The sequence below is a fragment of the Nicotiana tomentosiformis genome, chromosome 9 (assembly GCF_000390325.3).
Source record: "Nicotiana tomentosiformis chromosome 9, ASM39032v3, whole genome shotgun sequence".
Lineage (NCBI taxonomy): Eukaryota > Viridiplantae > Streptophyta > Magnoliopsida > Solanales > Solanaceae > Nicotiana > Nicotiana tomentosiformis.
Genome location: NC_090820.1, coordinates 34,652,030 through 34,671,045, shown reverse-complemented (window position 1 = coordinate 34,671,045; position 19,016 = coordinate 34,652,030). Strand labels below are relative to the sequence as shown.

The 19,016-nt window shown below is 38.2% G+C and overlaps 1 long non-coding RNA gene across 1 annotated transcript; it reads left to right on the top strand.

Annotated features, from left to right (window-relative positions):
• The first annotated feature begins 12,891 nt into the window (after nt 1-12,891).
• LOC138899566 (uncharacterized) lies at nt 12,892-14,092 on the top strand. Its single transcript, XR_011411275.1, has 2 exons — nt 12,892-12,984; nt 13,838-14,092. It is a non-coding gene; the product is annotated as an uncharacterized lncRNA (long non-coding RNA).
• The last annotated feature ends 4,924 nt before the right edge of the window (nt 14,093-19,016 follow it).

The window sequence follows — 19,016 nt, the reverse complement described above, 5'->3', positions numbered from 1 at the left end:
AAGTATGATGACCCAAAAGGTCATCTTATATTTTAGAACTCGAATCTCCGCTCTTAAGCCTTAAAAATCTCATTTTTTTACCCTCCTCGATTTGCGTACGCAGTCCGGACAGGTTTCCGGAAAGCTTTTATGTTGAAAACTAATGAAAATAAGAATGTTTGCCTTAAAAGTTGATTTTAGTTGACTTCGGTCAATATTTTTGGTAAACAGGTCCGGATCCATATTTTGACGGTCCCGGTAGGTCCGTATCGAATTATGGGACCTGGGCGTATGCCCGAAATCGAATTCAGAGGTTCCTAGCTCAAGTTATGAATTTTTGATGAAAATTAAAAGTCTGAAAATTAATTATTTTTAAGAATTGATTGATATTTGGCATTGTTTGTATCGGGTCCGTATTTTGGTTCCGGAGTCCGATACAGTTTCATTATGATATTTAAGACTTGTCTTTGAAATTTGGTAGAAACAGAGTTGATTTGACGTGATTCGGACGTCCAGTTGAGAAGATGTAGATTTTAAAGTGTTCTTGAAAATTTCATTTGATTTGGTGCTAAATTCATAGTTTTAGGTGTTATTTTGGCGATTTGATCACGCGAGCAAGTTCGTATGATATTTTTAGACTTGTGTGCATGGTTCGTTTGGAGCCCTGAGGGTTCGGGGTGAGTTTCAGATAGGCCACGCGATGTTTTGGACTTTGGAAATTTGATTTTTCTGCAGAGTCTGTGTTCTGGCATGTCCTTCTTCGGGTTCGCGAAGGTACTCTCGCGAACGCGAAGAGTAAACTGGGCAGCTGAGGATTTCTTCTTCGCGAACGCGAAAGCTTGGTCGCCAACACGAAGCGATGGGGGCGTTACCCTTCGCGAACGCGTATCGTTAGGCACTGGGGAGGGCAAGCAACTTTTTCTTCAGTGCGAACGCGATCAATGACTCGCGAACGCGAAGACTAGGGAAGTAGCCTACGCGAACGCGACCACTGTCTCGCGAACGCGATGAGTGTCTCGCGAACGCGATGAACACTGTCGCCCAATACTTAACAGAACCCAAAAACGGAATTTTAGCCAAAATTCATTTTTCTCAAAAACAAAATAGTGAGAGGCAATTTTTCAAGAGCCATTTCTTCCCCAAATTGTTGGTAAGTGATTCTAAACCATTTTCTTTCAATTACCCATTTCATTTCTTGAATTTTCAACCAAAAATCTAGAGTTTTCATGGTAGAATTAGCGGTTAGGGTAGAAACTAGGAATTTCATAAATTTGGAGGTTTAGACCTCAATTACCCGGGGTCAATTTTTTTGACTTTTTGGAGGAAAATTTGGAAAATTTAATTTATGCAATATAATTGATTCCTTTTGTAATATTTGATATTATTGAGTCATTTTTGAATAGATACGAGTGGTTTGGAGGTGAATCCCAAAGGAAAAACTGTGATTGAGAATTAAGTGGCCTTCGGAGCGAGGTAAGTGTTGTGTCTAACCTTGACTTGAGGGAATTAGGAACCTTAGATTACTTGCTAAGTGAAATCCATGTGAGCGGCGTATATGTGAGGTGACGAGTACTTATGCGCCGCCAAATTTATCTGTTTTTCCATGTTTCTCTGTTCTTTCTTATATTGTCTTTTCCTATGTCAAATTGCTACGTGTTATGCTAGTATTGTTCAATTTATCGTTCTTATTACGTTTACGGATTTTCTAGTGATAATTGAGTTTTTATTTCAAAGTTGAGATTGATATGATGGAACCAAATATTGAAGTAAGGTTTGTACTTGTTATTCTATCTCCATATTGTTATTTATGCATTGCATTATGGTAAGGGAGAGTGTTAATGCACGAAGGGTGATGCCGTGCCATATTGTGAGTGTTAATGCACGAAGAGTGATGTCGTGCCATATTGTGAGTGTTAATGCCCGAATGGTGATGCCGTGCCATATTGTGAGTGTTAATGCACAAAGGGTGCTGCGGTGCCATGATATGAGAGTAAAAGCACGAAGGGTGTTTTATGGTGAGATTGAGAGTAAAAGCACAAAGGGTGATGCCGTATATTTTTCCTTACTGTATTCACTATTCCTATTGATTCATGGTATATTGACTGCTCCGGTGATCATTCTATTGTAGTTCTTTATCTTGTATTCCCCTCAGTATGTTCCTCTCCCGACATTTCATGTTTAGTTCTTTATTTCTATTATTGCATATACACTGTTAGATTGTACAGGTTGATTTGTTGGTGTCTTGCCTTAGCCTCGTCACTACTTCGTCGAGGTTAGGCTTGACACTTACCAGTACATGGGGTCGGTTGTACTGATACTGCACTCTGCACTTTCTGTGCAGATTTTGATATCGGCTCAGGTTGATCGAGATTAGCTACTGGTCCGCTGTCCGGAGACTCAAGGTAGATCTGTCGGCGTTCACAGACCTTGAAGTCCCCGTCTACCTTTTATGTCCTACTGTTTTCTTTCATTCAGACAGTTGTATTTCTTTCAGACTATTACTTGTAGTAAATTCTAAAATGCTCGTGAATTGTGACTCCAGATCCGGGTGGTAGTAGTTAATACAGTTTTATTATGTTACACACTTATTATATTTTATATTAGTTAATTATTGTTATTTACTGAATGGAAATAAGGAATCGGTTTAATGATTCTCTAACGTTGGCTTGCCTGGCAAGTGAAATGTTAGGCGTCATCACGGTCCCGTCAGTGAGAAATTTTGGGTCATAACAGTTGGTATCAGAGCACTAGGTTGCCTAGGTCTCACGATTCACGAGCAAGCTTAGTAGAGTCTGGAGGATTGATACGGAGACGTCTGTGCTTATCTCCTAGAGGCTTTGAAGTTTAGGAACAAGTTTCACTTCTATTCTTCTCTGTCGTGCGATTTTGCTTTCTCAATATTGTTTGAACTCTTCTACTCTTATTCTATCGCAGATGGCGAGAACATGTACCGCTTCCTCAGCTGAGCAGCAGCCAGAGCCTCCAGTGACAGCTCCTACGGGGGGCAGAGGTCGATGCCAGAGGCCGAGGTAGGGGCAGGGCACAGCCTAGGGCCCGAGCAGTAGCCCCATCAGTGGTGCCTTAGATAGAGATTGACGACGAGGTTCCAGCCCAGACTGTTCCTGTCGGACCAGCTTAGGTTCCGGAGGGGTTCATTGCTACCCCAATACTTCAGGATGCTTTGGTCCGTTTGGTGGGCCTTATGGAGAGTATGGCCCAGACTGGCACATTTCCCATGGCACCAGCAGTCTCTCAGGCTAGAGGAGGAGCCCAGACTCCTACCACTTCCGCTCCGGAGCAGATAGCTCCCCAGTATCAGGCTCCAGCAGCTCAGCTAATCGGATTAGTTCAGCCGATTATTGCGGCACAGGTCGGAGATGGGCCAGCTATGTCTTCTGAGGCTTTATGGAGATTGGATAGGTTTACCAAGCTCTTTCCTATTCACTTCAGTGGTGCTCCTTCAGAGGACCCCCAGGAATATCTTGACAGTTGTCACGAGGTTCTACGGAATATGGATATAGTGGAGACCAATGGGGTCGATTTTGCTGCATTTCAGATAACTTGTTCCGCCAAGAAATGGTGGAGAGATTACTTGTTGACCAGACTAACTGGGTTGCCTGCTCTTACTTGGGACCAGTTCTCTCAGCTTTTCATAGAGAAGTTTCTGCCTATCACATTGAGAGAGGAGCGTCGCCGTCAGTTTGAGCGTCTCCAGTAGGGCAGTATGACTGTTACTCAGAATGAGACCCATTTTGTGGATTTGGCCCGTCATGCCATTCTTCTTCTTCCCACCGAGAGAGAGAGGGTGAGGAGGTTTATTGATGGACTTGCTCAGCCTATCAGATTGCAGATGGCTAAGGAGACTGGGAGTGATATTTCTTTTCAGGTAGCTGCTAATGTCGCTAGACGAGTCAAGATGGTTCTTACTCAGGGAGGTTAGGGGTCTTACAAGAGGCCTTGTCATTCCAGTGAGTTCAGCGGTGCCTTATCTAGAGGCAGGAGTACTTTTGGTAGATGCCATCCTCCCAGGCCATTTCATTCAGCGCACCAGGCATCCCACGATACCTCAGGTGGTCGTGGCCCTCAGATGCATTATTCCGACCAGCTAGCCTACAATGCACCACCAGCTCCTATTTAATGCACCTCCACTCCAGAGTTATCAGGGTGGTTATTCAGGTCGACAGGGTCAGTTTCAGGGTCAGCAGTCACAACAGTCGAGGTAATGTTATACTTGTGGTGATCCGAGGCACATTGCTAGATTTTTCCCTCGGGCAACGAGTAACTCACAGCATCAGAGTTCTCATGCCATGGTTCCGGCACCAGTTGTTGCACAACCTGCTCAGCCAATCAGAGGCAGGGGTCAGGCAGCCAGAGGTAGGGGCCAGACAGTTAGAGGTGGAGGTCAGGTCGTTAGAGGTGGAGACCAGCCAGCTAAAGGCCATCCCAGGGATGTAGTTCAGGGTGGTGGGCCCCAACCCCGATGTTATGCTTTCCAGCCAGCCCTGAGGCTGAGTCATCTGACGCTGTTATCACAGGTACTATTTCAGTTTGCAGTAGAGATGCATCAGTTCTATTTGATCAGGGGTCTATTTACTCCTATGTGCCATCCTATTTTGCTTCCTATTTGGTTGTGCCTCGTGATTCTTTGAGTGCTCCTGTGTATGTGTCCACACCAATGGGAGATGCTATTGTTGTAGATCGTGTTTATCGTTCATGTGTGGTCACCATTGGGAGTCTTGAGACTCGTATAAACCTTCTACTTCTCAACATGGTCGACTTTGATGTCATACTGGGTATGGATTGGCAATCACCTTATCATGTTATTTTAGATTGTCATGCCAAGACAGTGACCTTAGCCTTGCAGGGGTTGCCTCGATTAGAGTGGAGAGGGAATCTTGGCCATTATGCCAGCAGAGTTATCTCTTATGTGATGGCTCGACATATGGTCGAGAAAGGGTGTCTAGCTTATTTGGCTAATGTCCGTGATTCTAGTGCGGAGGTTCCATCCATAGATTCGGTGCCGGTTGTTCGTGAGTATCCAGAGGTGTTTCCTGCAGACCTGCCGGGGATGCCACCCGACAGGGATATTGATTTCTGCATTGATTTGGCTCCGGACACTCAGCCTATTTCCATTCTTCCATATCGCATGGCCCCGCCAGAGTTGAAAGAATTGAAGGAGCAGTTGCAAGATTTGCTGGATAAGGGCTTCATTAGACCTAGTGTCTCGCCCTTGGGTGCACCTGTGTTGTTTGTGAAGAAGAAAGATGGCTCGATGAGGATGTGTATAGATTATTGGCAGTTGAACAAAGTCACCATCAAGAAAAAATATCCATTGCCGAGGATTGATGATTTATTTGATCAGCTTCAGGGTGCCAAGGTGTTTTCAAAGATTGATTTGAGATCTAGCTACCATCAGTTGAGGATTAGGGCATTCGATGTTCCTAAGACAGCTTTTCGGACTCGGAATGGGCATTATGAGTTTCTAGTGATATCATTTGGGCTGACAAATGCCCCAGCAGCATTCATGGATTTGATGAACCGGGTGTTCAAACCCTACTTGGATTCTTTTATGGTTGTGTTTATTGATGATATCTTGATCTACTCTCACATTCGAGAGGAGCATGAGCAGCACCTTCGGACCGTTCTTCAGACTCTGAAAGACAGCCAGTTATATGCTAAGTTCTCAAAATGCGAGTTTTGGTTGAGTTCAGTTGCCTTCTTGGGTCACGTTGTATCGGCAGAGGGTATTTAAGTGGATCCTAAGAAGATTGAGGCAGTCCAGAACTGGCCTAGACCCACATCAGCTACAGAGATCCGTAGTTTCCTGGGGTTTGGCGGGCTATTACCGTCGATTTGTGGAGAAGTTTTCATCTATAGAAGCCCCGTTGAACAGATTGACCCAGAAGGATGCCCCGTTCAGGTGGTCAGACGAGTGTGAAGCGAGCTTTCAGAAGATCAAGACATCTTTGACTACAACACCGGTATTGGTGTTACCCACAGGTTCAGGATCTTATACAATATATTGTGACGCATCTCGTATTGGTCTGGGTGTGGTATTGATGCAGGGTAGCAAGGTTATTGTATTTGCTTCACGGCAGCTGAAGGTTTACAAGAAGAATTACCCTGTTCATGATCTAGAGCTGGAAGCCATTGTTCATGCGCTGAAGATTTGGAGGCACTATCTTTACGGCGTGCCATGTGAGGTATTCACTGATCATCGGAGCTTGCAGTATTTGTTCAAGCAGAAAGAACTCAATCTAAAGGAGAGGAGGTGGCTGGAGCTATTGAAAGACTATGATATCACCATATTGTATCATCCCGGGAAGTCCAATGTGGTGGCCGATGCTTTGAGTAGAAAGTCAGTCAGTATAGGTAGCCTTGCATATATTCCAGTTGGTGAGAGACCGCTTACATTGGATGTTCAGACCTTGGCCAACCAGTTCGTAAGGTTAGATATTTTTGAGCCCAGTCATGTTCTGGCTTGTACAATTGCTCGTTCTTCTTTATTTGAGTGCATCAGAGATCGACAGGATGACGATCCTCATTTACTTGTCCTTAGAGACACAATGCGGCACGGTGGTGCCAAGCAGGTTATTGTTGGAGATGATGGAGTTTTGAGGATGCGGGGTCGTATTTGTGTGCCTAATGTGGATGGACTTCGTGAGTTGATCCTTGAGGAGTCCTATAGTTCCCGGTACTCTATTCATCCGAGCGTCGCCAAGATGTATCAGGACTTGAGGCAGCATTATTGGTGGAGGCGAATAAAGAAGGACATAGTTGCCTATGAAGCTCGGTGCCTAAATTGCCAGCAGGTAAAGTGTGACCATCAGAGACCAGGTGGTTTACTTCAGAGGTTAGATATTCCCGAGTGGAAGTGGGAGCGTATCACTGTGGACTTTGTTGTTGGACTCCCACAGACTCAAAGGAAGTTTGATGCAGTTTGGGTCATTGTGGACAGGCTGACTAAGTCAGCGCAGTTTATTCCTGTGGCAGTTACCTATTCCTCGGAGCGGTTGGCAGAGATTTACATTTATGAGATCGTCCATTTTCATATGGTGCCCATGTCTATCATTTTCGATCGAGGTACGTAGTTTACCTCGCACTTTTGGAGGTCAGTTCAGCGTGAGTTGGGTATGCGGGTGGATTTGAGCACAGCATTTCATCCTCAGACGGACGGGCAGTCCGAGCGTACTATTTAGATCTTGGAGGATATGCTCCGCGCCTGTGTTATTGACTTTGGAGCTTCTTGGGTTCAGTTTTTGCAGTTAGCGAAGTTTTCCTACAATAACAGCTACCAGTCGAGCATTCAAATGGTTCCCTATGAGGCATTATATGGTAGACGGTGTAGCTCGCCAGTTGGGTGGTTTGAGCCAGGGGAGGCTCGGTTATTGGGTACAGATTTAGTTCAGGAGGCCTTGGACAAGGTCAAGATTATACAGGATCGACTTCGTACAGCTCAATCCAGGCAGAAGAGTTATGCCGACCGTAAAGTTCGTGATATTGCATTCATGGTTGGAGAAAGAATATTGCTTCGGGTATCGCCCATGAAGGGTGTTATGAGATTTAGGAAGAAGGGCAAGTTGAGCCCTAGGTATATCGGGCCATTTGAGATCCTCGAGAGAGTGGGGGAGGTAGCTTATAGACTTGCGTTGCCTCCAGGGTTATCCTCAGTTCATCCGGTATTCCATGTGTCTATGCTCTGGAAATATCATGGTGACCCGTCCCACGTGTTAGATTTCAGCTTTGTCCAGTTGCACAATGATTTGATTTACGAGGAACCGGTGGTAATTCTAGTCCGGCAAGTTCGCTAGTTGAGATCAAAGAGCTACCTTTCAGTTCGAGTGCAGTGGAGAGGTCAGCCAATTGAGGCAGCTACTTGGGAGTCCGAGTCCGATATGCGGAGTAGATATCCCTACCTTTTCACCAGCCCATGTATTTGTTTTCTATGTCTGTTCGAGGACGAACGATTGTTTTAGAGGTGGAGAATGTGATGATCCAAAAGGTCATCTTATATTTTAGAATACGAATATGCGCTCTTAAGCCTTAAAAATTTTATTTTTTACCCTCCTCGATTTGCATGCGCAGTCCGGGCAGGTTTCCGGAAAGCTTTTATGTTGAAAACTAAAAAAAAATAAGAATTTTTGCCTTAAAAGTTGATTTTAGTTGACTTCGATCAACAATTTTGTTAAACAGTCCCGGATCTGTGTTTTGACGGTCCCGGTAGGTACGTATCGAATTATGGGACCTGGACGTATGCCCGAAATCGAATTTGGAGGTCCCTAGCTCAAGTTATGAATTTTTGATGAAAATTAAAAGTCTGAGAATTAATTATTTTTAAGAATTGATTGATGTTTGGCATTGTTAGTATCGGGTCCGTATTTTGATTTCGGAGACTGGTACACTTTCATTATGATATTTAAGACTTGTCTATGAAATTTGGTGAGAAACGGGTTGATTTGACGTGATTCGGACGTCCAGTTGAGAAGATACGGATTTTAAAGTGTTCTTGAGAATTTCATTTGATTTGGTGCTAAACGCATAGTTCTAGGTGTTATTTTGGTGATTTGATTGCGCGAGCAAGTTCGTATGATATTTTTAGACTTGTGTACATGGTTGGTTTGGAGCCCCGAGGGCTCGGGTGAGTTTCGGATAGGCCACACGATGTTATGGACTTTAGAAATCTGGTTTTTCTGCAGAGTCTGTGTTCTGGCATATCCTTCTTCACGTTCGCGAAGGTACTCTCGCGAACGCGAAGAGTAAACTGGGCAGCTGAGGATTTCTTCTTCGCGAACGCGAAGGCTTGGTCGCGAATGGAAAGCGATGGGGGCGTTACCCTTCGCGAACGCGACAAGCCCATCGCGAACGCGTAGCGTTAGGCACTGGGGAGGGCAGACAACGTTTTCTTCAGCGCGAACGTGATCAATGACTCGCGAATGCGAAGACCGGGGGGTAAAAGAATTTTGGTCCGAACCTCGGGTTTTGACCAAGCGGGCGCGAGGTCGATTTTTTTGACTTTTTGGAGGAAAATTTGGAAAATTTAATTTATGCAATATAATTAACTCCTTTAGCAATATTTGATATTATTGAGTCATTTTTGAATAGATACGAATGGTTTGGAGGTGAATTCCAAAGGAAAAGTTGTGATTGAGAATTAAGTGGCCTTCGGAGAGAGGTAAGTGTTGTGTCTAACCCTGACTTGAGGGAATTAGGAACCTTAGACTACTTGCTAAGTGAAATCCATGTGAGCGGCGTATATATGAGGTGACGAGTACTTATGCGCCGTCAAATTTACCTTTTTTTCCATGTTTCTCTGTTCTTTATTGTATTGTCTTTTCCTATGTCAAATTGCTACGTGTTATGCTAGTATTGTTCAATTTATCGTTCTTATCATGTTTACGGATTTTCTAGTGATAATTGAGTTTTTATTTCAAAGTTGAGATTGATATTATGGAACCAAATATTGAAGTAAGGTTTGTACTTGTTATTCTATCTCCCTGTTGTTATTTATGCATTGCATTATGGTAAGGGAGAGTGTTAATGCACGAAGGGTGATGTCGTGCCATATAGTGAGTATTAATACACGAAGGGTGATGCCGTGCCATATTGTGAGTGTTAATACACGAAGGGTGATGCCGTGCCATGATATGAAAGTAAAAGTACGAAGGGTGATGACGTGCCGTTTCTATTAATTTTATGGTGAGATTGAGAGTAAAAGCACAAAGGGTGATGTCGTGCATTTTTCCTTACTGTATTCACTATTCCTATTGATTCATGATATATTGACTTCTCCGGTGATCATTCTGTTGTAGTTTTTTATCTTGTATTCCCCTCAGTATGTTCCCCTCCCGACATTTTCTGTTTAGTTCTTCATTTCTATTATTGCATATACACTGTTAGATTGTACAGGTTGATTTGTTGGTGTCTTGCCTTAGCTTCGTCACTATTTCGTCGAGGTTAGGCTCGACACTTACCAGTACATGGGGTCGATTGTACTGATACTGCACGCTGCACTTTCTGTGCAGATTTTGATACCGGCTCAGGTTGATCGAGATTAGCTACTGGTCTGCTGTCCGGAGACTCAAGGTAGATCTGTCGGCGTTCACAGACCTTGAAGTCCCCGTCTACCTTTTATGTCCTATTGTTTTCTTTCATTCAGACAGTTGTATTTCTTTCAGACTATTACTTGTAGTAAATTCTAGAATGCTCGTGAAATGTGACTCCAGATCCGGATGGTAGTAGTTAATACAGTTTTATGATGTTACACACTTATTATATTTCATATTAGTTAATTATTGTTATTTATTGAATGGAAATAAGGAATCGGTTTAATGATTCTCTAACGTTGGTTTGCCTGGCAAGTGAAATGTTAGGCGCCATCACGATTCCGTCGGTGAAAAATTTCGGATCGTGATAGTAAGTTACCCTCTAATTTTGTCCCCGAGTATTATGAGGTATGCACTTGCATAATCTTTCCATGAAAAGGATAGATCTATATAAATAGAATATTAAAGAACGCGATAATGATTGACCAAACTCTCAAGTTTTTAGGACAATGATTTGCTAAAAATAATAGCGAAGCATAATAGAACTAGAACTTCTTTATATATATAATAGCGAAGCATATAAATTCCCTAATGTATACTAGAACTTCTTTTTTTGATTTTTTTTGTCTTTCTCTATTGAGCCAGTGATACATATTATGAAATTAGTTTTTCGCGCGTTGCGCGTGTATTGTTACTCAATGAATACAAAATTCTTTAAATAAAATATATGTATTGTATTACTTAAGTCAATAAAGAAAAATAAATCTAATCCACATATTTCACTTCACCTATAAACACCTTCTTGAGCTTTAAAATTACAGAAATAAGAACTATCTGACAATTGATAAAGATATACTATATACTACTAATCAAAGTTTTGATCCAACCGTACCCTTGAAAATCATGTATTGGAAATATATTTGTAAAGTTTGTAACGTTTTCATTACATTTTTTAAATTTGTATATTTTCATTCCTAAACATAATTAATACTATTGGTTTTTGGACATATCTTATCATATTCATCTCTCTTTTTAATCTCCAAAATAGATCAAGGAAAGAAATTGAAGCAGAAACTTATTATTGCGGCTGCAATTTATGAATACTAAACCAGCGTACGCAAGGAAAAAAAAATTAAACCATACTTTAGCATATACCAAGTAATGTAAGTTACTTCTATTTAGCACACATGATAAGTAGTCAATAATCATAAACAACATAAAAGTAAGGACATGCAAACATAAATTGCACTTTTATATCTTTTTCAGTCATAAACAACACCAAAATAATCCAACAAATCAATGTTCCTCAATATAGGCAGCATGCGCCGAAGGTAAACAAGAAAGGTGCGGCAAGGAGAAACAAAAGAAATAAATAGATTTTCATCCATACTTGTCACGACTCAAAATCCCAATCTGTTGTGATGGCGCCTATCTCGATATTAGACAACCCGAAAATCTCGATAAACCACAATTTCTCTTAAGTTTAAAAATACAATACAAAATCTCATAAATACTGACATGAACACTCCCCAAAACCTGATGTTACTGAGTACATGAGCATCTAAAATAAATACAAGTCTGAAAAATATGGTCTATCATAGTCTGAGACCAAATACAGTAAACAAAGAGATAGAGAAGGGGAGACAAGGTCTGCGAAACACGACAGTTACCTCAAAATCTCCTGAAAATTAATTGCGCGAAATGATCAACACCCGCTATGTCCGGGAATACCTGGATTTGCACACGAAGTGCAAGATGTAGTATGAGTACAACCAACTCACCAAGTAACAATAATAACTAAGGAACTGAAGATAATGACGAGTTACACAGTTATAGTTCACTTTCAGTAATTCCAGCAAAGAATAGACATGCTTTCAAATCCGGTAGTTTAAGTCAAATCAATTTTTATACAGTTCAATTTCATGTAATCCGAATACAAAACCTTTCATAGATTTCACAACAATGACAGCTAGCAACCAAGTGCAATAACAAACGCAAAGCAAGTACAACCTCTCAGGCAACAGTCACTCAACTCATCACAACAACCACTACAAGAAATTGAGGATACGACGATATTTATTTAGTGTCTATTGAAATAAATGTCGAAAAATTTTCGTTTTTTGACATTTATGACAAAATGTCATAAAAACTACGACATTTAATATTAATTGTCGTAGAAACAATGACATTTGATATTAAATGTCGTAAAAAAAAATGACATTTGATAGGAAATATCATAAAAACAATTTGATACAAAATGTCGTCAACATAATGAAATTTTTTAAGAAATATCGTAAAAATTACGACATTTGCTACAATATATCGTAAAAATTAGATATTTGATACAAAATGTCGTAAAAAGGACGACATTTGGTATAAAATGTCATAAAAACAATGACATTTGATCCAAACTATAGTAAAAATACGACACTTATATCAAATGTTGTAAAAATATTTTTGATACAAATGACAAAAAAATATGACCTTACTTTAAATGTCATATTATTTGTCGGTAATTACGAACATTTACATCTACAATTGGAAATTTCTGTATATTTTCTAAATTTTAAATCATTCTTTATCTTAATAAAATATCACACCCTTTATATTTAATATTTAATTTGTTAAAATATTGTGATAATTACCTACAATATAGAATATTTCTCTTCTTGTTGCTTAATATTTTAAAAGGCTCGTCCAGGACTAGCTCTTGGGCGAGGCATTTGCACAATGCCTTGAGGCGGCTCAAGTGTAGGGCTTAATTTGTGAGGCTTACATGCATCTCAAACATAAGATTATGCGCCCTACACACCTTTGTCCTGTTTTTTTATATCTTATATTCACAATTTTCTAAGTTGTAAATTTTGTAAATTACTAGAGTAACCAATCTAATATTTCTTCTCGGGTTAACATAATCAAGAAGACTGGAGTTAGTGAAGTTGGCACTAAGAAAAAGAAGCGGGTATGTTTGAAAAAATTACAAGGTTCTTGTTTCTCCTTTTCAAAGCGAGAAACCCTTCATGTTATAGTTTGCAAAACTTATATAACATTCATTAGTTTTCATCTCAGTATACCATTTACGAAAACTAATATTTCAGAATTCAACCCTCTCATCTCCCACCCTGTTTCTGCCTCAGTCTCAAAGAAAAATTAAAACTAAAAGAGTAGGGAATGGTTTTCTTAAGTGCAAGATGAATTGAGAATAGCTAAACATTTTCTTTTCCCTGGTAAAGGGTGAAATTGTGGTTTGTATTGAACACCATTTTTCTAGTATAGAATCGGTGCTGAACTCTGATATGAAAGTGCATTATTTACTATTGATATAGCATTTGTTGCAAAAAATTCATTATTATCGTAGAGGTAAATAGATTCTCCTAAGTGAGCTATCTCATTTAGATTTTGTTTCAATCTTTCTTGGGCAGGTAGCTTTATGTGTGCTTACTTGTATTTAGCTTTTTAGGCCTGATCGTATTTATATTTATTTAAATCTTGAAGAACCTCCACCGGGTGGAGTTATGTTTTCTCCCTTCCTCTCACATCCCCCACAACCAAAAAACTATCAACTGCATTATGATATTACAATTTTTCAGTTGTTGTTCGGTTTGGGCGGTTGCATTCACTTTCTTGATTTTTTTGCTTTATGTTGTTTGTTTCTTTCTCTCTTCAGTTGCTAGTATTACATTGATTATCAATTTGTTTCTTTTTTAGAATATGAATCTGTTATTATTTTTGGTATTTCAATTATTTTAGCGGAGGAAAGAATTCACTTTATTATAAAGGTATAATTCTTTTTTTTCTTGTGACTTCTTGTACAGCATTCCTGAAGGAAGTGATGTCAATTACTAGGAGTGAAAAGCTTGACTTGTGGAGAGTTGGTTTTATAAGATTTAGTCTAGAAATTGAGAAAAATTAATTCGAATTAGGAGTGATCTTATAGTACTTACACATTGATATTACTATCTTTTATTATTTAGTTAGATTTGAGTTTTATGTCAGAACAAATCATTTGATTTGACATTATCTATCTTGTACTAAGTACGTTTTATGTTGCTACTTTGTACTTTAGTTAACTTAAGGAAAAAGATATTTGCTTTACATTTATTTCATGTTTGTTATAAAAGTTGATATTTGTGAATGTAAATGTGTTCATGATGAAACTAAACAAAGCATTATTATTTACATTCTAAAAAATATGATACCGACATTAATTTAAATGTCAAACATTTAATGTGATATTTTACTATGTTGTAAAAGATATGTCACTAATTTTTTTAATGACATTCACATAAAGTGGAAACGACATTTTGTATATGTTGTGAATTTTCTTAGTGACATTTACCAATATGTCGGAAATTTCAATACGACATTTTATGATGATCATACGTAAATCTCGTATTTTTTTAGTAAAATTAATCTAATTGTCGAAAATTTTAATTGACATTTCCTATATGTTGTAAACTAAATATCGTAACATTCTTACCGATATTTACTTAAATATCGTAAATTAAATGTCATAAATTTTTTATTGACATTTATCTAAATATTGCAAAGTAAGTATCGTAAATTTCTTATAGACATTTACCTAAATGTTGTAAAATAAGTGTCATAATTTCTTATTGACATTGACATTTACCTAAATGTCGTAGAGTAAGTGTCATAATTTCTTACCGACATTTACCTAAATGTCGGAAAATTACCGATATTGAAATTAACGACATTTGATGCAAATGTAAATTAAATTTCGGTAAATAAATTTATGACATTTAAACAGCTTAATACGACATTTAATAAATGTCGTCATATCTCCACTTTCTTGTAGTGAACTCAACCAGTCATCTCTCAGCCCTCAGCACTTATACTTAATGGGTACCCGCGCTCACTGGGGGTGTACAAACTCCGGAGGGGCTCCTACAATCCAAGCGCCATAATCTGTACGGACAACTCACGTGCTGCACGGACAACTCACGTGCTATAATATCCTCCACGAATAACTCACGTGCCATAATATCCTTACCTCACCGACAGGCCTTCGACTTTACTCAGTCCTAAACCTCTCTAGTCTCTCAGAAATCACAAAGATCAGCCCAAATAAAGACAACATAGTGCATCAACAAATATCAAGAAAGACTGAGGTATGATACGCAAGTAAAATCATGACTGAGCACAAGATAGCAATTAGCAAATAATTCAACAAGTATGTGACTTCTCTGGGTCCCAACAGTACCATCACATACCCTAAGCATGATTTCTAACATAATTTATAGTCAAATTTCTTCAACACATAGAGAGCATATAGCTAACAACAAGTCATTCAACTTTACAGTTTCACGGGACGGACCAAGTCATAATCCCCTCGGTGCATGCCCACATGCCCATCAATTAGCATGTGTGTCACCTCCAAAAATTCTCACATGATACAAATTCGGAATTTCATACTCTCAGGACCAGATTTAGAACTGTTACTTACCTCAAGGCGTGAAATTCTTAGTCTGCAATGTCCTTTCTTCGTGAATTGGCCTTCAAACGCCTCGAATCTAGCCATAAATAATTCGTTTCAGTCTATAAAATTTATTGAAATTAATTCCATAAGAAAATGCTAATTTTCCATAACAAATCCGAATTTTAGCTCAAATATTGCCCGTGGGCCCCACATCTTGGAACCCAACAAAAGTTATAAAATCTGAAAGCCCATTAAACCACGAGTCTACCCATACCAATTTTACCAAAATCCGACCTCAACTCGACCCTCAAATCTACAAATCTTATTTCCAAATTTCAAAGCTCCAATCTCCGATTTACACCTGAAAATCATGTAATCTAGTCGGATTATTTGATGATAATTTAGTATTATGGAGTAGAAATGATCACAAGGGACTTACTTCAAGTTTTCCTTGAAAATCTATCAAAAATCGCCTCTCCTCAAGCTCCAATTTGTCAAAATTGGAGAATGGGACGATGTCCTTGCTTTATAATTCTGCCCAGACAGCCTCGGTTCTGCCTCGATCTTGGCCTTCGATCGTGGTCCTCGATCATGGGTCTCGATCCTAGGCCTCGATCCTGGGCTTCGATCATGGCCCTCGATTCTGACCCTCGATCATGGCCCTCGACCCTGGCCTTCGATCATGGCACTCGACCCTGATCTTCGATCGTGGCTCTCGACCCTGGGCTCGATCGTGCCTTCTATCGTGGCCCTCGATTCTGGGCTCGAATCTGGCAGAAGAAATTTCTAGCAGAAGGAAATTGCAGCAGGTATTGTAGTTTAATTTTTTATCCGTTAACCATCCGAAACTCACTCGAGGCCCTCGGGACCTCAACCAAATATACCAACAAGTCCTAAAACATCATACGAACTTAGTTGGATCCACAAATCACCTCAAACAACGCTAAAACCATGAATTACACCCTAATTCAAGCCTATTGAACTTTGAAATTTTTAATTTCTACAAATGACTCCGGAACCTATCAAATCACATCCGATTGACCTCAAATTTTGCACACAAGTCATTAATGACATAACAGAGGTATTCAAATTTTCAGAATTAGATTTCGACCCCGATATCAAAAAGTCAACCCCCGGTCAAACTTTCCAAAAATTAAACTTTCGACATTTCAAGTCTAATTCCACCACGGACTTCCAAATAATTTTTCGAACACGTTCCTGAGTCCAAAATACCATACGGATCTATTGGAATTATCAGAATTCGAATCCAAGGTCGTTTACATATAGGTCCATATCTGGTCATTTTTTCTAACTTAAATTTTTAATTATGAGACTAAGTGTCTCATTTCACCCCGAATTCCTTCCGGACCCGAACTAACTAACCCGGTAAGTCATAAAATAACTATAAAGTATAAATTAAGCAGTAAATGAGGGAATGAGGTTATAATACTCAAAACGACCGGTCGGGTCGCTACAATACTGTAATACCTTACATTAAATAAGGATATATGCGTAATTGGCAAATACATAAATTAAGATAGAAACAAGAAAACAATTAAAAAGGAGGTTAAAAAAAAGAATATAGAAGGTAAAAGATGTGTTTGTTCTCTTACTTGCTTCATTCTAAAAATAAGTCATAAAAGTAGCGTTGATTGAAAGGTAAAAGATGTGTTTTCATATTATGAAATGCAAACTAGTCTTTCTCTATTGAGCCAATGATACATATTATAAAACTAGTCTTAATGAAAATAGATTTTTTTTTAAAAAGATTCAAAAGATGTGTTTGCATTATAACATAAAAGTTAACACAAAATTAAGTTCCAAAATAATAAATATTACTCATATTTGGGAGTTTTATCTACTGTAGTTGTTCTTCCTTCAGTTTATTCTCTTGCTTGCTTCATTCTACAAAAAAATCATACGTTGATTGAAAGGTAAAAGATGTGTTTTCATATTATGAAATGCAAACTAGTCTTTTCTCTATTGAGCCAATGATATATTTTATAAAACTAGTCTTAGCGTACGCGCATGTCCCTTGTGTTAATGAAAATAGATTTTTAAAAATAATATAAATAATATTCAAAAGATGTATTTGTATTATAACATAAAAGTTAATACAAAATTAAGTTCCAAAATAATAAATATTAATCATATTCGGGAGTTTGATCTACTGTAGTTGTTCTTCCTTCAATTTGTTCTCTCACTTGCTTTATTCTACAAAAAGTCATAGAAGTAGTGTTGATTGAAAGTTAAAAAAATCGTTCTAACTTTATTTGAACACTTGTATAGGTGCATTGCATGCATATTTCGTGTTATTTACTACACAATTTGTGTTAGATAGTTTACCAAAAATAAAAATTTCTTTACCCATATTTTACTTATTTTAACGGGACCTCTAAACTATAAACTTATTCTATTTATACCTAAGTAATCACATATGCATCCGAACTCGATTATTATTATCCGTTCTTATAAGTTTTTTAGCTCAACCGTTATCTTATAAGTAATCTTACCACAATTTATGTTTTCATAACCTACATGGTTATATATGATTTTGAAAATAAATGTGTTACCGATACTTTGAAAATGCATATGGAACACGTCCTTTACTTGATATGGTACCGAACAATTTACTTGAGATGTTTAATATGAATATTTTTACCGTTATTAGATATGTTTTACCTTTACTTGAGATGTTATAGTTATCTAAAATGTATGTTATAGTTATCTAAAATATTTTTACTGCTACTAGACATGGTTTAGGTTTACTTGAGATATGATTACCATTACCGAAATAAAATTACATGATTTGATAAGAAATGATATGCCTTTTATTATTTTGAAAATGCTTTCACACGAGTATTTATTGTTTATAAGATAGAGTATTAATGGGAGTATAGATGTGCCTTTCTAGTCAAAGTGGGATTCTATTTGCTTCTTGATTAGGGATGGAATGGCAAGTCCATAATCAGCTTTAAATTTATAATTTTTATTTTTATAAATGTGCCTTTCTAGTCAAAGTGGGATTCATCTATTTGCTTCAAAGTGGGATCCTTAATCCGCTTTATCATAGCTCCTACATATATTAGTTCATAAAAAATTTTAATATATTAATTTAGATGTGATTACTATTTCGTCCTTATTTAACTTAAGATTTTATGACTAATTTGGTCCATTGACATTGTATTCATGCTTATGTAATAACGAAATTAAATACGTAAAGTCTGCGATATTTTGTACAAAATTAGTTAATATATAACATGCAATCAATTCCTAATTAAATTGAGACTCAGCAGAAAGTTTCCATTGTAACCACAAATTCCTCAATTTCGTTCCATCACAAAGTCCTCCTTTGTAAGATCAATTGTTCAAAACGTTCCATTACACAAAATTTAGTAAAGTTTGAATTGATTTCAAAGTCCTAAATATTATTAGCTAATGTTCAATTTATACAATTTTATCCAACCTGCAATTATTTATAAGAAATAATAATTTAGTTCTAAGGGTATAAAAGTCGATCAATATTACAAGGATATTTTTGTCGTTCAATATTT